The 25933-nt window shown below is 40.6% G+C and overlaps 1 protein-coding gene across 2 annotated transcripts in view; it reads left to right on the forward strand.

The window, feature by feature from the left end:
• GRID1 (glutamate ionotropic receptor delta type subunit 1) overlaps nt 1-25933 on the forward strand; it is an 802371-nt gene that overhangs the window by 710208 nt on the left and 66230 nt on the right. The window lies entirely within an intron of this gene.

Raw genomic sequence — 25933 nt, forward strand, 5'->3', positions numbered from 1 at the left:
TTTGACAGTTCAGTTGTATAAATACTTATTGCAACAGAAACCCTTTAGAGTTAAATGAGACTTACTCTGGGGAAGGATGTAGATTTTAGCTGCATTTAGATTCGAGGGCTAGTTTTTGGCAATTGAGCTTTATTTGCTTAAAGGTAAAGATTCCCCTTGCACATATGTGCTAGTCATTCCCAACTCTAGGGGGCAGTGCTCATCTCTTTTTCAAAGCTAAAGAGCCAGCGTTGTCCGAAGACGTCTCCGTGGTCATGTGGCCGGCATGACTAAACGCCAAAGGTGCAAGGTCCCTTCCCACCAGTGGTGGGATTCAAGTAATTTAACAACCGGTTCTCTGCCCTAATGATTTCTTCCAACAACCAGTTTGCCAAACTGTTCAGAAAGTTAACAACCGGTTCTCCCGAATTGGTGCAAACTGGCTGAATCCCACCACTGCTTCCCACCAAAGGTGGTCCCTATTTTTCTACTTGCATTTTTTACATGCTTTTGAACTGCTAGGTTGGCAGAAGCTGGGACAAGGAACGGGAGCTCACCCATTACGCGGCACTAGGGATTCGAACCGCTGAACTGTCGACCTTTTGATCGACAAGCTCAGCATCTTAGTCACTGAGCCACCACATCCTAAGTGCTTAGCTGCCCTAAAACCGTGGAAGGTGTGGGGGACATAGAATATCTAATAGAAATGAGAAATTTTGCACAAAAGTTTGTGCGTGTGTGTCTGTGTGTATACTTTATAAAATTTATAGGCCACCCATCTTACCTCAGGATAAAGCTGGGAGGCTCTCAATCACAAAAAATAAAACCATTTACATTAAAAGCATAAATAAGTTAATACGAAATCCAATTAAAGGAGGGAAAAGGTGGCAGCAGGAAAATAATAAAATACAGGATGCAAACAAACAAACAAACAAACAAATAAATAAACTATCACCCCTGAAATGAAGTATCTTTGAAAGCCCGCCCTTGAGACTGAGGTCTAGATTTACCAGAGATGCTCAACCAGGTTTGTGGTTTGAAAAAACAAAACCTGAAAAGAAGAAATCACAAGACATTATCGTTAGAAAGCTTCTTGGCCGGGATGAACTTGCACGAAAAGCTTTTTTTTTAAAAAAAAAAAAAAAAAATTAAAGCAACGTCCTCAATTTAATTTCTGTAAAACGTAATTTAGTACCCTCTGAATAATTTACATTGATGCCTCTCTTTTGGCCCAACTACTTCACCTGGGGAAAAAAAGCCATGTCTTGTTCGGTTTGATTACCTGTTTATATCGGCTGCTGAAGATAATAGAAGATGACTCTCCAGGGGTCTGTGTGAGTCAACGGTAATCAGACATTTCAGTCTCAACTGAAGGCTGGCTTGCTAAGCTTCAGGGACCTCATCCTTTCTCTTTGCTCCAAGGAATTAGCAAAGCCAATGTGCTCGTTGCTAAGAATTTCTCTGCTGGATTAGGCCAAAGTTCTGTTCAACCCAACATGCTTATTGTGCTTATTGTGGCCAAATGTGTCTTGGGGATCTCATGAACTGGTCAGTGTCTCTGGAAATGCCTGACTAGGTGGCTCAGTGACACTGAGCTCGTCGATCAGAAAGGTCGGCAGTTCGGCGGTTCGAATCCCTAGCACAGGTCTCCTGCATGAGCAGGGGGTTGGACTAAATGACCTCCAAGGTCCCTTCTAACTATGTTAATATTACTGTTACTGAGATTCTTGGTCATCCAAGTTATGATTGTTCCGAAGGTGCTTTTCAAAAGGTAACTGGACTTTTGGGGGTTTTTTTTCCCTTGAGAAGATTTTGCTTCTCATCCAAGAAACTTGTTAAGTCCTGTAGAAGAAGCTTCTTGGATGAGAAGCAAAACATTTTCAAGGGGGAAAAAAAAACCAAACCAAAAAAGTCCAGTTGCCTTTTGGACAAGCACCTCTCCCAATTTCATTTTCTTCATTTGATAGGATGTATTCATGTAACCCAGTAGGATGTGTTTTTTTTTTTAATTTGATTTATATGCCGCCCTTCTCTGAAGACTCAGGGCGGCTTACAGTGCGTTAATCAATAGCCTTCATACTTTTGTATATTTATACAAAGTCAGCTTATTGCCCCCACAATCTGGATCCTCATTTCACCTACCTTAGAAAGGATGGAAGGCTGAGTCAACCTTGAGCCTGGTGAGATTTGAACTTGCAGTAATTGCAGGCAGCTGATGTTAATAACAGTGCTTTAGTCTGCTGCTTTAGTCTGCTGCGCTACCAAGGCAGTGGTGGTTTTTATTTTTTTGTTTCCTATTTTGAATTGTTCCCGAAAGATGCTCCATCATATCATAATGCTGCATGCTTCACAAGGGGAAAAACAATGTGTACTGTAGATGGAAAATTAGGTTATTTGACCGATGGCTACTCTAAAGCTCTTTATCCTGGTGGTGTGATATAGAATGTGTCCTCCAAAGAGGAATTGGGTATGATAAGCCATTCTACCAACAAAATGAAATAAAATGCCTGATTAAGTTATTTAAGCAGGGGCACATTGTCGTCTCATAGGAACCAAGGTTACTGCAGAAGCCATTAGAAACTCTACCTGCTGTCCTATATTGGACGATTGTAGATCAGAAAGTTCTCTAGCTAAATTGTGTTCCCCTTGCCTAACTCTGCCTGATGATGTGTTTGGTTGCTGATAAGCCTTACTTGTAAAGTCAAGTTATCAAGAGCCTGGCATTGGAACAGTTTCAGGTTCCTGACAGCTCAGTGAAATAATGTTATTCCTAACCGGGATTATTTGACAAGGTCCAAATTCACACCTCACCTTCCTACTGCATTTAACTGCATGGTCTGACTAAAAGCTACTTGGCATGTGATTTGCATGGTGTTTGTTTAGTGAGTTGTATGAACTCAGGCCAAAAAAAAAAAAAAAAGAGGAGTAAAACTGTGTGTGCAACATTTTGATAACCTCTGCCATTGCAGTGGTGCACTGGTAGAGGATATTTCGCATCTTTTAGCCCTTTGCTAAATAAATTAAAGTCAGCCTCTGTTTGCAAGTGGAAGATCCCCATTTGCAAAACAAATATAACGCAAAAGAAAATGTTTCCTTCATAAGTGGTGGGGCAATTCTGGTGCAATCATAAAAGCTCATCAACTTTGTCCATGGAATGGTGGTGGTTGTGGGGTATCATCTCCCCCTGAGAGCTGATTTGCAGCCTTCTCTGGAAGTGCCCCTGGGGATTGGAATCCACAAAGCTCAAAACTGCCAGGGCTGAGAAAGAGTGACGTAGACCAAAGTTCCAAAATCATGGTGCGATTGTCCTTTGGTTATCTTGTGGAAGAGTGTCCTTATACCATTTAACATATTAACAGAGTTGGAAGGGACCTTATAGGTCATCTAGTCCAACCCCCCGCCCAAGCAGGAGACCCTACACCATTGCTGACAAATGGCAGTCCAATCTCTTCTTGAAAGCCTCCAGGGATGAAGCTCCCACAACTTCTGAAGGCAACTTCTGTTCCACTGGTTGATTTTTTTTTTTAATTTGATTTATATGCCGCCCTTCTCCGAAGACTCAGGGCGGCTTACAATGTGCTCAGCAATAGCCTTCATCCTTTTGTATATTTATACAAAGTCAGCTTATTGCCCCCACAAACTGGGTCCTCATTTCACCTACCTTAGAAAGGATGGAAGGCTGAGTCAACCTTGAGCCTTGGTGAGATTCGAACCCTGCAGTAATTGCAGGCAGCTGGTCTTAATAACCAGCTTAATAACAGGGTGCCTCAAACCCCTGTACTACCAAGACAGTTCTCACTGTCAGAAAATTTCTCCTTATTTCTAGGTTGAATCTCTCCTTGATCAGTTTCCATCCATTATTCCTTGTCTGGCCGTCAGGTGCCTTGGAAAATAGCTTGACCCCTTCATTTCTGTGGCAGCCCATCAAATATTGGAAGACTGCTATCATGTCTCCCCTGGTCCTTCTCTTCACTAGATTAGCCAGGCCCAGTTCCTGTAACCGGTCTTCATATGTTTTAGTCTCCAGTCCTCTAATCATCCTGGTTACTCTTCTCTGCATTTTTCTAGAGTCTCAACATCTTTTTTATAGTGTTCTGACCAAAATTGGATGCAGTAGGTGTGGTCCTCACCTGATCTTGATTGTATCCCTCTGTTAATGCAATTTAGGAGTGTGTTGGCTTTTTTAGCTGCCGCTGCACACTGCTGGCTCATATTTAGCTGGTTATCCACTAAGACTCCAAGATCCCTCTCACAGTCACTGCTATTAAGCAGTGTCTTTTGCTATTAACTATCAACATGCTATTAACCATGTCTAATGCCCTCTTTCTAATGACTGAGATCTCCATAAAACCAAGGGAATCAGCCTTTGAAAAAGGAAAAGCCTGGAAGAACTTTTCCTCTTGGTGGATTGGTGAAGAAGGCAAGATAACCCATTCCTTTTCATTCTAAGGGCATAACTGCACTCACAGAACCAAAATGAAACTAACCTAATCAATCACTATTATACTCATTCCAACAGTAGCATAATGACTGCAGTATCTTCTTTGCTTGAAAGTTGAACATCTCTTTCTCTCTCTATCTCTCTCTCTCTCTCTCTCTCTCTCTCTCTCTCTATCTCTCTCTCTCTCGGTCTCCGTCTCCCTCTCCCTCTCCTTTCCCCCTCCCCCTCCCCTCCCATTTATATGTACAGAAATGGCTTGGTATAAGAACCACAGCTTTTGTCCACTGTCCAAGGCTATGAAATCATTACAGACTATCCCTCCACAGTAAAATGGCTAGGACACTTATGTCTGCAAGGCAGCGTTATACCCCTCTAAACGAAATGATTATCCTTGTCATATTTGTGCTGGGTTGTGGATTATGCTGTCAAATGCTTTCAGTGTCTTTCTATAGTCAACATACTTTAATTAATTGAGAGAGAAAGAATAGGAAAGAGGGGGGAGCTAAGAGCCTTTTCTTTTTTTTTTCTTCTTCTTTTTTTGTATCGGCTTGCAAGCACAAAGCATTCATACCAATTTACAAAACTTCACCTGGCCAATGAATATTTCATTCCAGGTCTTATTTAGAATAGCTATTGCTTCTCTTTCTTTAGGAAAGTTTTCCTCCCATTTCCAGTTATTTTTATGCATTTGGGGTTTTGGTGGTGTCAAAGCACAGTTTTGCTGTGACATGATTTCCTTCTATTTTGCTTTCCCCAACGAAATGCGGCTGTTGCATCTTTCATTTACAAAAAACAATCCATTGCCTAGTATTGAAGCAGTTAAGGGCTTTCTTGTGTTTTGTGAAGAGGTGGCTCCTGACTAAATAAATTAGGAGTAATTTATTAGAAATTACTTTTGGAAAGAAAGTGAACTCAAGCTCTATGTGCTGCATTATAGTTATTTATGTGCCCCCAACCTAGTCCTTGAAGCCATTCAATGATGCACGTATCACCAATGTAATTGAGTCCATCCATCTTGCTACTGATCATCCTCTTCTTCTCTTTCCATCCACCTTTCCCACCATCAGAGCCTTCTCCAGAGCTGCTTACATAATGTATCTGAAGTAGGATAATCTGTACTTGATCATTTGTGCTTCCAGGGAGACTCTGAGTTGATTTTGTTTAATAACCCATTAGTTTGCTTTTGATCTCCTCAGGAAACTTCTTCAATACCATAGTACAAAACTATTACCGTATTTTTCGGAGTATAAGACGCACTTCCCCCCCCCCAAAAAAGTGGGTGGAAATGTCTGTGCGTCTTATACTGCGAATGTCGCCAAAGCCCTGCCCACACACCGGCCCCCACCCTTCACACATTTTCGGCCTTCACACATCGCATTTTGGCCTCCGCACACTCTGTTTTAGACCCATTCCAGGCTGTGGGGATTGCCACAACACATCGCCACCGATCGCCACCTCCACATGTCGCATTTTCGGCCTTCGCATGTCACGTTTTTAGCCCGTTCCAGGCTGCGGCGGCTATCCCCACCGCCTGGAACAGGCCGAAAACGCAACACGCAGAGACCAAAAAGGTGACATGCGGAGGCGGCAATGGGCTATGGCAATCCCACAGCCTGGAACAGTTGATTGGTGGTATTCTGGGAGGCCGATCCAACCACCAATCATCTGCTCGTGCTGAATCAGGCTGTGATAATGTGCTGAAGCTGAGAAGGCTGTTTGCTGCAAGGACGCTAGCCAAATGAATACTGATGGATGCTGGTAGGCAGAATTTTTTTTCTTGTTTTCCTCCCCAAAAACTAATATGCGTTTTATATTCTGGAGCATCTTATATTCCCAAAAATATGGTACTTTCTTCTTCAAGGCAGGATGTTTGTTTCCATAGGCCATCAGATATTATAACCAGCCTGATGATGGAACTGGGTCTGCTTAGGGTTCATTACCCCACTTTTAAGCACTTAAGGGAACACATACTATTAGGTGGTCCAGCAGGCACTATGTACCCTCTTTTGAGAGGACATGTCTGACTTTGACTGTTCATCACAACAATAGCTTTAAGATCAGCTTCAGACATCCATCTCATCTCAAGCTCTGGAGAAGAAACCTTCAAGGTCTGTGGTCAGCAGTTATCCCTGATGAAATTGGAGTGTTCAGACAACGTTACTTGCTAATCTCAAACCTCAGTAGTTCATCCACTCTTTCCAGATAAGGGGTCTCCAAACTTGGCAACTTTAAGACTTGTGACTTCAACTCAACATAGCTGACAGGGATTCTGGGAGTTGAAGTCCACAAGTTGCCAGGTTTGGAGACCCCTATTTCAAATCATAGGTTAATCTGTGAGAGGATGACTAATTCTGTGAATTTACTTTGTTTTCATAATTCCACATTTTATACATTTGGAGTGGCTCCATCCCTCTCTTTATCCCTAGGCAGCCTTCTTATCTTTTAAATAGAACCTTCCAGAGATTTGCTCATCCCTGTATATATGTCTTCTGTCCCCGTCCCACACACGCACACAAACGGGCAGCCGGGGGTTAAATAAACTGGCAGACAACCAATTCTTCCAATAAGATGCTTGGCAGCAACCCAGTAGCTGCTTGCCAAGAACTTTACTCAATAAACAAAATACCCACAGTCAAGAATTGTCCAGTTCGTAAAATAAATCCAAGGCCGATAATGTTGTTTCCAAAGATGCAATGTGACTCAATAGTAGTTAGTTTTGTCCATCACAGAGTCTGAATGGCCACCTCACCCCCTTTTATACCCTGTGGGGTGTGGTCCAGTGACTCAGCCTAATCTCTGGCACGCCTTTTCTTCTGTTGCGCGCGCTTATCTCTGTGACGCTGGCGTGGATCCAGCCAAGACTCATTACCCTCATCACTGTCCACCTGTGGCTGCGTGGACGTACTTGGCCCCAGCCCTATCTCTTGCCCTTTGGCGGACACCGAAGGCATTGCCAGAGAGGAGGGTCCTGGAGAGGGAGGCCTTGCCAACTCCTCTCCTTCACTCTTGGAGTCCTCTCATCGGCAGGAGAGCGGATGAGAGAGATCCACAACAATATGGCTCTTAAAGATAAAGCAAGCACTCACTGTTAATTTCTCCCCCTTTAATTATCTCCTGAACAATAACATTGATTAACTTGAACTGAATGACCAGAACTTTTCCTAATAGATTGCAGAAACTTCTAGGGCAAAAAGGGATTAAAAATAAATCTGGGAAAACAAAACTAGTTTTTAGAATGCACTTTAATAATGTCCATACATGGCCTTTACCTGTTATTGTTCTTAGTATTAATTTGATTTTACATTAACTATTTTTATTTTTTAATTAAATTAGTTTATGCTGCTCATCCTGCTGCAATCTGACTATTTGACTACCCCAAAATCACAAACGAAGTCATATAGAAGTTCTAAAAAAAATCAATTTTCATAGAATGATATGAGCAATTTAGTGAAGGATTAACATTTTTAAAAATAACACACATTGTAGGTCATTTTAATATATAACATTTGAAACCTGCCTTAAAAGTAAATGTGGATGACAGCCCCTAAACTGTGATGGATCACCCACTAAGAAACAATATATCCCCATTTTGGGAGGGAGTGATAAGTTAGAGGAATGTAACTGTATAACGTATCAGTTTGAAATGGAGGAAAAGTAACAACACGTACTCAAAATTAGATAAGAAGTTACAAGATTTGCCAACAAGAAACCGCAAGTATTGGCAAAAGGACACGTAGGGCATGAGCAAGGCAAAGCTCCATAGACAAAAGGACACAGACTAAAATCAAGGTAAAGGCAAAGGTAAAGGTAAAGGTTCCCCTCGCACATATGTGCTAGTCATTCCCGACTCTAGGGGGCGGTGCTCATCTCCGTTTCAAAGCCGAAGAGCCAGTGCTGTCCGAAGACGTCTCTGTGGTCATGTGACCATCATGACTAAACGCCAAAGGCGCACGGAACGCTGTTACCTTCCCACCAAAAGTGGTCCCTATTTTTCTACTTGCATTTTTCACATGCTTTCGAACTGCTAGGTTGGCAGAAGCTGGGACAAGTAACGGGAGCTCACCCCATTACGCGGCACTAGGGATTCGAACCACTGAACTGCTGACCTTTCGATCAACAAGCTCAGCGTCTTAGCCACTGAGCCACCACGTCCCTTTTTAAAGCAAGGTAGAACCCCTCAGAAGGTAATAGCTTTCTGAACTTAGACTTCCCTATTTCTGAAAATCAACTGTATAAAAGATCATGTTTTGCTGTTGTTTAGGTCTCAGCTCCTTTAGAGGCTGGGACCCTTTTGCTGAAGCGCTTCAATAAACGTTTTGCGAAAGTCCATCATGCGTGTCTAGCTCTGATTGGCTTCTGCACCAGGCTGAACCATTTTGGGGACAACAGCTTTTCTGACAGTTTGATAGATGTCAGGTCCCTAAGAGTGGGGTGGAGGGGGAATAAAACATTGAGAAAAAAGTTAACATGATTCTGATTATTCACTAAGAAGTTACATAAATAAATAAAAAAAAACATTAGTTGGAAAAGAGGAAAAGAAACTGCATTAGCAGTTATGTCAAATAAATTGTTTTATTGATCCTACCTTTAGGCCTTCAAGGGTCCCACTTATGTCTTTCATAGACACCCACACATTGTGCTTCTTTGTAGCTCTTCCTGTGGCAGTTTTTCTTTATTTTCTTTAAATCAGGTGCTACTAACCTTATTCAGTTGTCTTTTTTTCATTATTGTTCAGCTGAATGGAGAGCACAAATTCAAAAGTAAACAGCTTCCTGCAGTATTTATAATATTATTTATTTATGATGGGATAAAGAAGCCCAGTCCCAATTAAAACCTCAGGAAAACTGATTATTTAAATACAGCCGCTTTCTAACTGAAAGAGATTCAAGGTTTCCTGTACACATATTAGCTGGTGTATCATTCACGTACCTTAATTTAGCCTTGATTATTGGCACTTGAATGATGTGCACATTTGTACTTCTCATATTTTAGCTATCTACTTGAGACATCTTAAGTATAGGTCTGCCTTCTCCAGAGTATGAAGTACTCTTTGGTAGGGACTTCAAAACCGATGTTTGGGCGAAAGAGAGATGTTTGAATGACACTTTTGCTTGTTTTCATGTAAGCGTATCCCACTTATGGTCTCAAAAAGATGAAGGAAAAAAATAAGTGAGACCTTGTCATCTCTGGCAAAATGGCAAATTAATAATGAAAGAGTGACAGATAACACGTACAATTTTTGCTCTATTACCAGGAAGGAAGGAAGGAAGGAAGGAAGGAAGGAAGGAAGGAAGGAAGGAAGGGAAAGGAAAGGAAAGGGAAGGGAAGGGAAGGGAAGGGAAGGGAAGGGAAGGGAAGGGAAGGGAAGGGAAGGGAAGGGAAGGGAAGGGAAGGGAAGGGAAGGGAAGGGAAGGGAAGGAAGGAAGGAGTCTGTGTCGGAAAAGCTTGAGTTTGCCATGTTAGTTCTTAATATGTCAATATAGTTTATGTTTTATATGTCTATGTCTATAGTTTATATACAGAGAGAGACAGCACGTGTAAGACAGACAGAGAGATTGGTGAATCGATGTTTTATAAGGAAAGTTGTAACAACCTATATTAATATGATTAAACTTCCCTTCTTCACAAAGGCTAGTTTATGTAAATATATATGCAAGTGTAAATAAAATGTTGCTAGTTTTAAGATTCTTGCTAGTTTTATGATTCTGAAATTATTATTATTTTTTAAAGATGAATGCAATAATGAATCCCAACATTTGAACTGGTGTCTTTTCAAAAAACCAGAGTGGTGAAGGTGGGGTAGGAAAGTCAGCAAAGTTCAGAAAATTAAAGGATTGGTTTTGAGATTTTTCTCTCCAACATCAGCCCAGCATCAGCGATGAATGTCACCATGAGGTATATTATGCTGTGTTCAGGTGGCCCAGATAACTCATTACTCCAGGAAATAATCTTATTCCAAAGGTTTTTACTGGCAAAAGAAACCTATATTAGTGAGCATTAAGGATTTTAGTTCTTATAAATTACATTCTTTGAAAATCTCATTTCGGCCCAGGAACTGAAATGATGTTAGAAGGCTCCGAGGATTCATTCTTCCTGAACAATAGACTGTCACTGATCAGTCTGAAAAGTAATTACTCCAAATTTAATTATTATACAAGCTCTTTGTCAGATAGGTAGAGCATGCCCAAAAGAGAGGTTGAAAGGGTGCCACGAAAGTGTACTCACTGACTGTGGCAGCAGAAGAGGGAAATTACACATGTTTTAATTGAGCTCTGCTTAGTCCTGGGATAGGTCAATTAAAGGATGCTACAAGGTGGGCCTTGTCTGCAAATCTCTCAGCGCCGACAGTGTAATAAAACCCATCACTGAAGCATCAAATTTGAAAGTAGAATATTATCTCTGATGCATTGCTAAGAAAGAGCCGGAGCCTCCTTACAATTCTGTACATTTTCTGTCTCAATGGAAGCAAAAAAGGGGGCCTCTCCTTTGACAGAGAATACTTGTAGTTCAGGGTTAAAAATCAGGGGTCCTTGGTGCTCTCTGAGCTTGGTTGTTTTCTTGCAGATGTTTCATTAGCCAAAAAATAATAATTTGGATGATGGCATTCGGGAAAAAACTGTTCTTGTGTCTAGTTGTTCTGGTGTGCAGTTCTCTATAGTGTCTTTTTGAGGGTAGGAGTTGAAACAGTTTATGTCCAGGATGTGAGGGGTCTGTATATATTTTCACAGCCCACTTTTTGACTTGTGCAGTATACAGGTCCTCCATGGAAGGCAGGTTGGTAGCAAATGTTTTTTCTGCAGTTCTAATTATCCTCTGAAGTCTTTGTCTGTCTTGTTGGGTTGCAGAACCAAACCAGACAGTTATGGAGGTGCAGATGACAGACTCAATAATTCCTCTGTAGAACTGGATCAGCAACTCCTTGGGCAGTTTGAGCTTTCTGAGTTGGTGCAGAAAGAACATTCTTTGTTGTGCTTCTTTGATGATGTTTTTGATGTTGGGTGCACAACATCAAATTTGTGCACAATTCAGCACTTATGATGTTATCTAGTTTGGGTAATGAAATGTGTGCAAGAAAACAATCAAGCAGGATGCTACAGTCCTCCTCCTCCTCCTCCTCCTCCTCCTCCTCCTCCTCCTCCTCCTCCTCCTCCTCCTCCACTACCACCACCACCCAAACTGCTTTCTTCTAGCACTGATGATTTTCCCTAGCTGGGTCATGAAATATCTGCAAGAAACCAAGCTCAGAGAGCACCAAAAAGCACCTCTCCTTCCTCTCTGATCTGAAAGGGAAAAGCAGTTTGGAGATTTTGTGGGCTGAGACAAACTGAGGAACTTGATAGGTGAGATGCAGACACATGTGGGCTCTAAATCACTTTTGGTGAGAAAAAGAAGTCTTCTTGGGTCAATGAGAAAACTTTCTCAGGGACATTCATAATTATAGAGGAATCCCCCTAGAATGAAGTTGGATTGGATTCTACCTGGAGTTAAGAGAGAATGTTGTGTGCATTCTGTCCAGAGGTGGGCTTCAAAAATTTTAGCAAGGGGTTTTCTGCCCGTTTGATGGGTGGGTGTGGCCATGGTGGGCGTGGCCTAGTTGACTTCCTGCACCATGGTGTGTGGTTGCCCTCCCCAGGCTCCGGAGGTTTTCCTTGAACCTCCGGGAGGGCGAAAACAGCCTCCCCAGGCTCTGGAGACCCTCTGGAGGCTGAAAATGGCCCATTTCCAGCCTTTCTGAACTTCTGGTAGGCCCGTTTTTTGCCCTCCCTGAGCCTCCGTGCGCGCACTGCACTTACCTGCATCCAAAATGGGCTGCGTGGCGACTCCTGGGAGCGGTGGGGTGGGGTGGGCGGATGCAGCCAGGAGTGGGATTTGGGGGTTCTCTGAACTGCACAGAATCTTAGCTAGAGGTTCCCCCGAACCCCTGTGAACCCCCAGCAGCCCACCCCTGATTCTGTCCATAGCAGAGGTAACTTAATGAAAAAGTTTTCTTAAGTCTGAAAAAAAAAATTGTGCTAGTTTTGCAAGTTTGCTTTGGATCAGAATGAAATCTTTGTTTCATTCTGCTCTATATCTTAAGTGGACCACATTTTTTGGGGGGGGGGAATCAAATAATAAACTGTATTCAAAATATATGTGTCATATAAAACTACTCCAAAAAATTTTCAGAATGTCCAGCTACATTTACAATGCATGTTTGTAAGTCATATTTCTGTAATTAACTATGATTTTTAACTATGATTTTCACATCCCACATCGTTGATATTTTTTGAAACAGAATTATTGAGCCATTTTCCTAGTTTTCATGTGGGATCATTCTGGACATCATCTTTTGCTTGTTGATTTCAAATTTCATTTCTTCTTGGGTTGAAATGACAGTATAGATCATGTTTCTGAAGCTAAACAATTTTAACTAGGCCAAAGTAGCTATTGTTCAGGAATTGTGAACATTCAACGTGTCCTTTCCTTCTGCGTGGTGGAAATGAGTAAATGAATCTCACTGAGTAATTTGAAATAACATAGATAATACATACTTACATCAAGTATTGGCTGAGAAGAGCCACATACTTTGATACATGGATTTCTATTTCCCAGGTGACTTTTCTCGAGTGACGTCAAAATCTTTTCATGTCAATATATTGGGCATCTTTTTTAATTCTATGCTTCTGTGTTTCCCATATGGCTTCTTTGTTGATAGGGACCATAAGTGTTGGTTACTTTTCAAACATGCAATATGATTGTATGTTGTTCATAAAGTATGACTGACTGAACTAAACTTCAGTATTTATTTTTTATCTTTAACTTCAAGGGTTAAAGATGACATTGTGTTTATTCCATTTTGGTTACGAGAGTCATTTTTTTCTCTCCAAAGGAATTAATTCACCCAATAATGGGCAATATTTCAACAGGCACCAAGACAACAAGTTCAGGACCCAAAAAGATCTTGGCAGACTTGAACAATGGGCCCTGTCCAACAAAATGAAATTTAATGTGGAGAAAAGCAAAGTTTTACATCTGGGCAGGAAAACCCAAAGGTACAAGTATAAATTAGGTGAAACCTGGCTCAAAAACAGTAACTGTGAGAGGGACCTTGAAGTCCTAGTGGACAATCACTTAAACATGAGTTAGCAGTGTGCAGAATCAGCCAAAAAAGTGAATACAATCCTTGGTTGTATAAACAGAAGCATAGAATAAAAATCACGTGAAGTATTAGTACCACTTTATAAAGTGGCTAAGATGCTGAGCTTGTCGATAGAAAAGTCGGCAGTTCAGTGGTTTGAATCCCTAGTGCCGTGTAACGGGGTGAGCTCCCTTTACTTGTCCCAGTTTCTGCCAACCTAGCAGTTCAAAAGCACATAAAAAATGCAAGTAGAAAAATAGGGACCACCTTTGGTGGGATGGTAACAGTGTTTCGTGCACCTTTGGCATTCAGTCATGCTGGCCACATGACCATGGAGACGTCTTCGGATAGTGCTGGCTCTTCATCTTTGAAATGGAAATGTGCACTGCCCCCTAGAGTCGGGAACAACTAGCACATATGTGCGAGGGGAACCTTTACCTTTAAGGCCACACCTGGAATACTACATTCAGTTTTGGTCACCACATTACAAACAAAGATGTTGAGACTTTGGAAAAAGTGCATAGAAGAGCAACTAAGATGATTAAAGGCCTGGAGACTAAAACATATGAAAATCGGTTGCAGGATTTGGGTTTGGCTAGTCTAGAGAAAAGAATGACTAGAAGTGACATGATAGCGGTATTCCAGAATTTGAGAGGCTGCCACAAAGAAGAGGGGATCAAGTTATTTTCCAAAGCACCAGAAGGCAAGACAAGAAACCCTGGATGGAAACTAATCAAGACGAGAATTAAGGAGATACTTTCTCACAGTGAGGACAATTAACAAGTGGAACAGGTTGCCTTCAGAAGTTGTGGGTGCTTCATCACCGGAGGTTTTAAAGAAGAGACTGGACAGTCACTTGTCTAAAATGGTATAGGATCTCCTGCAAGGTCTTTTCCAACTGTATTCTGATTCTGATCTTGAATTAGGTCGAAAGATCTATGGAAGACCTTGCCTTCAGAATAGTGTTTTTTTTTTTCTAAGTTCCTCTGCTGTCCTTCAGAGAAATGAATTTTCTTCCATCCCCCAAGAGTGATGCTTACAGCAGTGTTTCTCAAACTTGGCAGCTTTAAGATGTGTGGACTTCAACTTCCAGAATCCTCTATGCTGGCTGGGGAATTCTGGGAGTTGAAGTCCACACATCTGGAAGTTGCAGAGGTTGAAAAACAGTGGTCTAGAAGGTTCTTTCCTGTATAGTTTTCCTCTTTATCCCCACTTCACCAATCATGTTTTCTCTTTTTTTTCCCTCCTAATTATAAACCATCTCTTTAGTTTTGTATGTTGTGAGAAATGGTCACTCTAATTGTTGTCTCTGCTATATGTGCATCACAACTCATTTTTTTTTCTCCTTCTTATGATGATCTCTCCTTTCTCATGTAGTCCATACTAGGAGCACCACCAATGCCCTTCTCTAATTTCTTGTTTTATTTCCATCAGCATTTTGCTGGCATGCTTCCTTTGAAGGCTACATTAATTGAAGCAATTTATTTCTACACAGTTGTACATGACATATTTATAACTCTCTGGGTCTAATTTTAACAACTTGTGCTTACCTCTGCTTGAATGCTGCTTCTAATCAGTGTATATTGGATGTCACCTAAGACATGCTAGGGTGACCTCCCCAAGCATTCATGAGCCAACCCCAATTATCTCTCTTTGAGATGCCAACAGGATTGTGATGGCACGCAGCATTGTCTTCCTTGCAACAAGAATTAAAACAAGCTCGTGACCCACAATGTTAAGCTCACCCTGCTTATCATTTGTGTTGGCCCAATAAATCTCTTTTGTTCCTTTGGTTTAATTTTTTTATTTTTTGCTCCTGCCAGAGATTGTAAAAAAATAAAATAAAATAAAATAAAACTGGGGCTTGATATAGTGATGTTTCTCACAGTGCACCCCATGACTTTGATTCTCTTGCTTTGACACGTTGGGTCACAAGTTTTATTAGCCTGATATAAAGGAGTAGCTTATCCTCCATGCTCTTCCGAGTATAATTGAATTCTAGGTGCCCAGACTAGATACCTGAGATAAAATTCATTTCCCTGTCTACTTTTGGAAATTAAATATAAGCTTGGAAAATCAATACAGGAGAGGTAGGTTCAAAAATAAAACCAGTCAAAAGAATTCTTTTGAGAATGGGGAAAATTGTAACACAGGTGGCCCTCAACCTATGACCACAATTGAGTCCAAAATTCCTGTTGCTAAGTGAGACATTTGTCAAGTGAAGTTCACTCCATTTTATGATTTTTCTTGCCACAGTTGTTAAGTAATTAAGAGAATCTGGCTTCCCTATTGACTTTGCTTGTGTTGTGACCCAGGCCCAAGTAGTTAGCATTAAATGCAAAAAGTTCGAAAAAGACTTTATTAGAACAGCTGAGAATTAACTCATTCTCAGCGTAGTCCAAACTAAATTAAAGCAAATTCTTTAAAACACCATTCCTCAGTTTATCACTGACCTTGAGATAATTAGGCAAACTGCTAAAGTCTTTTCTTGGCAAAAGTTCAGAAGCAGAAGACACCAACAAGAAATGAATACAGTGAAACAAAAAGCAAATCTCTCAGCGTTGTTTTCCAGCAAAGAGGCCAAGAACCGTTGCTGGTCTTTTAAGCCTTCTGGGAAGGGCCAATCATCTCTTGGCATTACTCCTGAGTCGTCCTCTCTGCTTTATCTGCTCCTGCCTTCTGGCAGCTCTTCTCATACGTGCACTAGGAACAGGCTCCTCCTGTTCCTCTGCCTCTCTACTGTCAGCTTCTGGAGGCTCCGGAGTCCGCACATCACTCCCCGATGGCCCTGGCCTCATCTCTGCCTCTGATGCAGAGCCCTCATCCGGGCCTTCCCCCGACTCCAGGACTGGCCCATGTTCTTCCTCAGCCTCATCGCTGTCCAACTCCGCTGGCAGCTCTGCAGGCTGCTGGCGGACCACAACAGCTTGTAAGAAGGTCGCAAAAGGGGATCACATGACCATGGACACTGCAACTATGTCATTACTATGAACCACTTGCCAAGCATCTGAATTTTGATCACGTGACTATCAGTGGTGGGTTTCAAAATTATTTACTACCGGTTCTGTGAGTGTGGCTTGGTGGGCGTGGCATGGCATGGCTTGGTGGGCGGGGCAAGGGAAGGATACTGTAAAATCTCCATTCCCTCCCCAATCCAGGGGAAGGTTACTGCAAAATCCCCATTTCCTCCCGATCAGCTGGGACTTGGGAGGCAGAGAATAGATGCGGGCAGGGCCAGTCAGAGGTGGTATTTACCGGTTCTCTGAACTACTCAAAATTTCTGCTACCGGTTCTCCAGAACTGGTCAGAACCTGCTGAAACCCACCTCTGATGACCATCCATGGGGTAGCTGCAACAGTGTGGATTTGTTGGTATCTCTTTATCTCATGTAGCTTCTTTTTAAACTATGATTCTGTTTCCAAAGGACCAATTAAACTCAACACTCATTTACCTCACCAACCTGAAAAACGAGTTTTAGAGCCTGTTACATTAAAAACAGCCACTAATTTTTGTGAACAATTGGTTAGGAAGACCTAGATTCCTTCTTGATATGTTTCAGAATCTTTCTTATTCTAAAGATAATTAGATGAAGCTCTGATATTACATATCATTCAGTCTTGAAGAAGACTAATTGTTTGCCTTCAATTTTCTAGCCCTGGTTTTTCTTCTTACCCTGAATGTATTCATATATTTAATTTGGAAGGATAACACTACCTCAAAATATATTCTCTGCCCCCAAATTAAATATATTAAAAGAGAATTGTGTCATCTTAACAAAAGATGGAAAATTAATACTTCTGCCAGAATGTATCATTTTTCTTCATTTCTTCCGGTGGCTATTAACTATTAAACATGTCCTTTCGTTGTTTTATTTTTGCTATTTTTCATATATTTTTCTTTCATTTGGAGTAACTAAGCCATAGTTACTCTTCTCCATGTATGAATAATTACCTTTGTAATATAATAGGGTTATATTCAATCACCAGACAGTCTTCAAAATGCTGAAATTCTATTTATAAGAATTAAAGGACAGAGGTAAGTAGGTAGGTAGATAGGAAGGAAGGAAGGAAGGAAGGAAGGAAGGAAGGAAGGAAGGAAGGAAGGAATTAAATCAGCTACTAGCCATGCATGTTGCAATCTGTTGCAATTTATGAATCACTTCAGGAATGTAGGAATTAGTGAAGTCAGTTAGATTGTTTCCCTCATATTATTTGTGTTTCAATTACAGAGAAATTTCCATTAATGAGTTCTGGTATATTCAAGAAGGAAGCCTGTTCAGCAGCAGCAACAAAAGCTTATTAAGAGAACGTATTGTTTAAACCTATTTTAAATATTTAATCTAATTGGCCTCTTTCTTAATCTGAATCATGAACAATACGGGTATTAAAAAGTATGGTCTTCAGTCTTCTTGATGATCTCCCCCCCCCCCCACATGCCTCCTTTAATCCCACAAAGTGGGAGCAATTAAAATTAGTTGTGTGAGGTTATTTTGGTTTTTGCATAATTTGGAGCTTGAGTGGATCTTGAGTGAATGCAGAGCAAAATGGGAGTTTTAGCTCTTTCAGAGCCTGAAGGCATGTATTTCATGACTTAAAAACCTCCAAAACCTGGCCCAGTTTAGTTCTCGGCTCTACCCACTTTGTGAATGCAGGTGTCAAGTTTCGTGGTCGTCTCGAATAAAATGCATTTCAAACAGAATCTTTGCAGAAAAAACTCCTTTTTATTGAGCACAACATCCTAACATGACTCCATACAAAGCCAACACTGTCGTCCAGCCCCAAACCCTCCCTTTCCGTTCCCCACTCCCCTGCGCTCATTGGCCATCTTCCAAGTCATTTTACCCCTAATCTACTCCAACTCAAAGGAATTCCCCCCTCCCATCTCATCTCCTCGGAAACATTATCTCCAGGGAAAATAAGTAGGTGAAAAGTCAGCCGTCCCTTTCCAGACGCCTTCGCTTCTCCTTCTTATGTCAGCACTAGAGTAAATGCAGGTTGAAGTGCTGACATCAGGTGTGTATCAGTGGTGAGTTGCTACCAGTTCGCCCCTGTTCGGCTCCACCACCCAAACATCATCAAATACGCTCTGCGCATGCACCGAAGCTCCTGAACATGCGCAGAAGTGGCATGTGCACGAGCAAAGTGAGTGTGCGTGCAAGAGCGAACTGGTAGCAAAGGTAAGTGAAACTCACCACTGGTGTGTATGTGGCACCGAAAAGTTGGCACACACCATACATTGACATATTTCAGGCATCCTTGATATGAATGAATAGAAAGAAACACTGATAAATCAGATAAGATATTAAACCTTCTGTTTTTAATATTATTAACTTTTCCCTCCTCCATGGAAAACTAAACCTGGATAACTCCAAAGGATTCCGTACCAGTGCATAATCTATGTTGCTTATTTCTGTTAAAAATGTAGAAAATTGGTTCTACTTCAGGATGTGTTTTTTTCTTGTACAGTTCAGTAGCTGAGCTCAGACAGTGGAATAGAAATACAGATTTCAATCTTCACTGTGTCTTGCTGAAATGGCTTTTCCAGCATATGTAATTCTCACTTTGACCCAGACACCGTTTTCACCTGTCTTTTTCCCATCATATGTTTCGATACGCCTTTTAGGAACTGCTAGAAATCTCTAGAAATAATATAAAGTTCCTGTATGATCAAATGTCATTCATTTATTTAGCATATTTATATACTTGGCTACCTCACAAAAATGTGACTGTTGGTAGTGTACACAATAACTACAATTAAAATCTCCATCACAGACTAAAAACACTCAACCATAAGAAAAAAATATGAGATGCAATAGATGATAGATAGATAGATAGATAGATAGATAGATAGATAGATAGATAGATAGATAGAATTCAGAACAATGTATAAAATAATAGAAAGACTGACCAAGCTGTATTTTGGTCATTGAGCAATTAAAATACAATCAATAAAATAACACAAAACTAAACAGTGCATTCAGAAAACAATTGGGATTATAATCTCAGAATTTTAAAAGTTACCATTCCAGAATGATGGAGTAAAGAATAAATACTGCTATCTTCTGGCAACTATATTTTCTGAACAATGGCTGTTTATGAAATGCAATCTACCATTGGCAAGGGCAGTAGTTTGTCATCATTCAATTTAGAAGTTATATCTGGCTTCACAAATCTTGGGGAAAAGGGATAGCTAATATTGAAAAACAGAAAAGAAAAACAAAAACTATAGCAATCTTATTGAATTGCCACAGGACATTCTCATTTCATTTAACCAAGCCAGAAATTAGTTTTTCAGGCAGTGATCTTGACAGACCAGTTGTCAAAAACAGGTCTATCTGCTTGCAAATTCATTGATCCTACAAGCCACACACGGTTTGCTAGAAAGTCAACAAATTTATGAAGAAATGGAATGGCTGGTAGCTCAAATTTCTCAAAAATGTAAAAGGTTTTATTTCTTATTTTACTTATTAACCTTATCTGCAGTTTTGAACAAACTGTACAATGTTTCTCAGCCTACAATTTTATTTATTTATTCTTTTTTGGCCTTGTTTGGTTTTGTTTGCTGGCTGGTATGAAATAAAGGGAAACAATTCAAATGCCTTTGAAAAAAAATTCCTCCTCTTCAGATTTCATTTATGAAGACATTTTTGAATGCAAGAAGCAAACAGTTCTTTTCTTGCTTTTGAATGAAACATAATGGAGAATTTAACTTAAGCTTGCTGAGTTCCAGCACTCCTTTGCAAAGTCCCAGTTTTTGGAATAAAATTGTTTGGAAGATCCGGGCCCTTGGTTTTTTTTAAGTTAGGAAAGATTCCTTCTGTTCAAGAGGGAGGAAAAAATAACATTAAATGTAAGAGCTTCTGAATCCCAAGATGTTTTTGTGAGAAAAGGAAAAGGGGGCAATAGGTAATGTGGTTGGAGGGAAAGACTGAATGGACTTGTTTTTTTCATCTTGGAAATGACAAGACACATTATTATGGCACCATGGAGAAGATCTGGATTTTTTTCTCAGACCAATAACAGCAGTAATAAATCTGGATATGTAATTGGCTTCACAACAGTCCACCTCCATTGAGAGTCAAGACCAAGCAATTTTTTTAAAAAAACAAATACTCCTTAAAAATTCTCACAGTTGCTTTTAGTAATCAAGGTCACTGCTATTATTTTCTTCAATTTTCGGGCCAGTCTTGTAGTGCTTTCTTTCCACCAGCAGATGTCTCACTCCAATCCACAATGTTCTCAGAACAACAAAGTGTCAAGTTTACAAAAGTATTTTAAATCCACATAGAAAATATTTCTCTTGGATTTCTTTTCCTTTTATTATTTTTTCTCCAAATTCAGTTTTAAGTCCAATTATAAAATTTCCTTTCTTGGACTTTGATATTTTAACCTCCTCTTTGTTCTTCCTTCAAGTGTCAAAACTGTCAAAGATATTTCAAATCCTCATAAATAGTACTTTCCCTCGGGTTTCTTTTTCTTGTATTAATTTTAATTTCTCCAAATCCAATTTTAAATCAAGTTATAAAGTTTTCTTTCTTGGGCTTTGGTACTTTAACTTTCTCTTTGTTCTTCTCCCTCCATTAAAATTCCAATTTTAATGCCAATTAGCCACTCATTTTCACTCCGGGACACCTTTAAATTTTTTTTAAAAAAATTCCTTTTTTACCTGTGAGTTGGCCAATCACTCAACCGGTACCAGCACTCTGTTCAAACACTGCTCCTGCACAAAAATCTTATTCCAGTTGCCCCAGCTTCAGAGCGGTCATTTTTTAATGGCCGCCATCCCTGCCGCCAGTTCGAAAAGCTGCCTCTGACCTTTTGAGAAACTTGACTGTTCCTCTTGGTCGTCAAAGGTGCTTCTCCTTCTTCACCATCCCTACAGGACAGTTCCAGTCCAAAGGACACCCCCCCCCCCCCCAACAGTGGTTTGTCTGGCTGGATTTCCGCGGAGCTTGTCAGGGCCTGCAATTTTTCCAGATGATCTCACCACGATGTTTCTGGTTTCTCCCAAGATGTTTGTGAATTTTTGTAATCATATGGATTACTCTGAACCCATCAATGCTTCTCTCTTCCTTAAATCCCCCCTCCCTCCTTCTCATACTCTTACCCACACTGATTAGCTTAAGAAAGTACTTAACCCTATTTCACAATCACTGTACAGGAACAGGCAGCTTATGGACTGAAAAACACAGTTCAATCAGGGCTGCTCAGAAACCCCACTGTGAGACTTAACCTCCAAAAAGGTGTACTTATGCAAATGTACTAAATAAACCATGCATCACATGGACAAAAAAGAAATAGAGTAGCAGAAGAACAGTAAGAGTTTAAAGCAGATGTTTTTCCTCTTCCAATCTCAAGGTTCCTGCATGGTTAGGAGTAAGATTGAACAAAACTGGCTACAGGATTTTTTTTTTTTAACTGGATCTTACAGCTTGTGGTGTGTAAACCCCCTGACAAATGAAACAGCTAATACAGAAGGTAATACTTGATGAATTTATATTGAATTGAACATCCAAACCGTAAAACATTTTAGAGGTGCCCATTGTTCCCTGTAGTTCAGTCTCCTTGAAGGAGGTCACAGGAGACTGGTGGTATTTTCTGTGATATATGGTTTATTTATACCTTCCTCCTTGCTGATCATAAGATGAAGGATTTGTATGAAGAGCACTCCTAATAGACTCCTGTTCCCTGCTGGAGATCTTCAGGGAGCAAAGTCAGTTTTCTTTTTCTAAGAGGCAAGAGTTTTTTTCAACTACACATTAGTGGTTGGTTGCACAGTGAGCCAGATGTTGAGACTGGATGGAAATGTTGTCAGTGCTTAGATTTTTTTAAGTGCCACCCAAGGATTTTTTGGGGTATGGTTTCCAGTAAGTCCACACCGGGACCATCATGGCCAATTTATGCCACAATCTTTCCACTTTGATTTTTAGATCTTGATACTTTCTGATTTTCTTCAATTCTTTGTCTCCTGTTCTACTACCCTTTGGTATTTCCACAGCAATTATCCATAGTTAAGATAATTGATGTGGCAATTATCAGTTTGTACTTGCAAATCTCACAGTGAAGATTTTAATTTTTGATTAATTAATTAATATGTATTATTATTATGGTTCATCGCACACTTAGACTGGATTCAGCATTTTTATCCACCTATCCAGTCCTTCTCAATGACCTGGGATAGACAGATCAACATCTGTCTATTGTTTGATGGTGTTAAAGGACTCATTACAAGATGTAAGCTGTTCCAAGGAAAGCTGATTTTTGCAATTGACTGATGATGCAAATGAAGACCAGCACCAGCTAAAGAACTGGCAGCTGTGATTCCACATTGTTGTATATATATAATAATAATTATGTACACCACTATGTGAAATCACAGCTGGTGTCGTGCCTTCATATGCATCAAGCTCTTATTATTTTTAGGAAGATGTGTTCAAATTTTAGGACGATGCATTGAAGGATAAAGAAGCATATGGCAGATGCTGAAAGTTATTATTTTTGCCTCATAGAATAAAAAGTTCTCAGAAAAGTGAAGACTATAACATTTTATTTGGATATAGATTGCATGCGAGTAAGAAAGCTGGGAGCGGCCTATGATGGGGAAGAAAATAGTCTGAAGAATAGGCTTCTGTGTTTCTTTGAGACCAGCTAGTGGAGTATAATTGTATAATCACAAATCCTGCTTTCATTGTGTTAGCTAAGAATCATTACTGTGGTACTAGTCTTCTATTGTTGTTGTTCAGTTGTAAGGGATGTCCAATTCTTCATGATCCCATGGACCACAGCACATCAGCTCCTCCCCATCCTCCACTATCTCCCAGAGTTTGCCCAAATTCACATTCATTGCATCAATGAGACCATCTAACCCTCTTATCCTCTGCTGTCCCCTTCTCCTTTCACCTTCCATCTTTCCCAACATCAGGGTCTTCTCCAAGGAGTCCTCTCTTCTCATTTGGTGGCCAAAATATTTGAGCTTCAGCTTCAGGATCTGTCCTTCCAAAGAACAATCAGGGTTGATTTCTGATTTGATCTCCTTGCAGTCCAAGGGACTCTCCAGAGTCTTCTCCAGCAATCCATGAAACTTATGGGGCACAGACTTTTCCCTGTTTCTGCATACATGTCATATGATTGGCTTAATATGTAGCACCTTAAGTAAAATCTGCCATTCAGGGGGACTTAGTGAGATTCAATTGTCTGAAATGTATCTGTCTTATAGTTGAATTCCACATTGCACGGAACTGAGTATTCTACACTGTCTGGAAGATAAGATCCAGGTGTGATCCAACCCTGACACTAAATTATACGAACTAAAAAAAGCTGAATAATTTGGGATTGCTATGGTGGACTGTGGTGGAATGTAGTCTGGATTCCTAGGAGGAGAGGGAAGGGCCGCGTTGCAGAGGACAAAGATGCAGCAAAGCTTAGATCAGGGGAGTTAGATCTTGACACCTTTAAGAGTTGGGGACTTCAACTCCCAGAATTCCCCAGCTAGTATTCTGGGAATTGAAGTCCACAGGTATTAAAGGTGCCAAGGTTGGACACCCCTGGCTTAGGTAGCCTGGTCAGGAGAAAGCGGCTTAAGATGCTTCTCCCTAGCAGTTCTCAGACTATATCTATAGTGATGCAAAATAGCTGCTTCAGTTTGGCAAGATTTCTGTTTATAGGGAAGGAGCAATCAAGGAAACTGCTCAGAAGTAATTCCACATGTCTTTCTCAGTTCTTGGGACCTGTCACTGATTCTGGTTTTAATTTCAAAAGTCTTAAGTGTCAAAAAAAAAAAGATCAAATATAGTCATATGTAAAATATGAGGACAAAATAGGACTAATTCCAGTCCAGACCTGGTAAAAACAGAATACTCTTCCATCCTAATCCTAAATTCAGGTTCATTGCACAAGGCTCTTAATACTCTTGCTAGTCTTAATTTATGAAGTTAGTTCAACATATTACCTTTTTTTCCCTTTCCCTCTCTCTTTCTTTTATCCTGTGCCCACAGAAATGAAGGTAATCCTGTGGGTCATATTCCACAGTGAGGCATTATATTTCATGGTCTTTCCTACTGTACGATTCTATTCCTGTATCAAAATTTCCCTTGGGTGATATAGTTATGGTTTTCAATTTATTTCCTTTTCAATTCTTTGATTCTATAATTTGCGTTGCAGTAAACCAGCATCACCTTGGGAGTGTGAACCCGGATGAATGCGACTGAGGTTTCCAATCAGTTTTGATGGAGTAATGAGGCACTGCCTTAAAATGAACAAATGCATTTTTTATGGGAACAAAAATAAGGAAATGGAGCCCTATCAGTAAGAAGTGCTTGAGAGATGCACTTGAATGTGATCACTAGCAAATAGTATTTCGCAGTGGTATTTCTGATACTGTAAATAGAAAGGAGTACAATGCTTTTATGTGTTTTAACCACTTAAAATTGCAGGTAAACAGTGCCTCGCTGACTATCTTGGCTCAAAAGCTAAGCTGGGGACTTCTGTAGATCACCATGGAATAGCATGGTGCTGCAATGAACTGGGAAGTTGAAAAAACATTCCAGAAGAAGTTAGCTATGTGTTGTGGCCTGCCGGTGGCCAGAGGAGCTAGCAGCAGAGTCGGACAGTGAGGAGGTTGGGGAGGAATATAGACCAGTCCTGGGGGCTGGTGAAAGCTCAGACGAGGGCTCTGCATCGGAGGCAGAGAGGGAGCTAGATAGTAGTGAGGCAGAGGAACAGCTGGAGCCTGTTCCCAAAGTGCGCATGCGCAGAGCTGCCAAAAGACAAGAACAACTAAGAAAGCAGGGTCAACTTGGGAGTAAAGCCGCATCTTGGAGGTGATTGGTCCCTCCCATAGGAAACAAAAGAGGAGTGAACGGGGAGTGGGCTTTTGCAGGAAAGAATTCATTCATTCCATGTCTCTGAGAAACTCTGTGCCAAGTTTTTCCTTGTACTGCGTTTGGAAACTAGTTACGTGGCAGCTTGCCAAGCGAGATAAGGTCTGTGTTGATAAATATTCCTTTGAAAAACTGTTTGGACAGGCCTTGCTGACCGTGAATGAAAGGAATTCACAGTCGTGTAAATAAAAGAGGTTTTGCCAGGACCAAGACTCTGCTTCCTGCTTTTTAAGGGAGCCTAGTTCAGAACACTATGTGTCTGCAATTATCAGGAAAACTTCATTTGACCACTAAGAAGAAAGCTTCAGTTGTCTGATAATGGCATTACTACTCTAGATGCAACTCCTGGTCAATCTTGGCTGATTTCTAAGCCCAGCAACATCTGGTTAATGTTGAGGTAGAAGACCACAAGGCGCTTCTAATATCACTTTTCTCCTGGCTACAAAACCACATGGAAATGCATCATGCACCTTTTGGAATTGGGACAATTTTGCATATTGTGGGCACAAAATATTTA

Source organism: Pituophis catenifer, unplaced genomic scaffold (genome assembly GCF_029215685.1).
Source record: "Pituophis catenifer annectens isolate HBS135680 unplaced genomic scaffold, rPitCat1.0.hap2 SCAF_6, whole genome shotgun sequence".
Lineage (NCBI taxonomy): Eukaryota > Metazoa > Chordata > Lepidosauria > Squamata > Colubridae > Pituophis > Pituophis catenifer.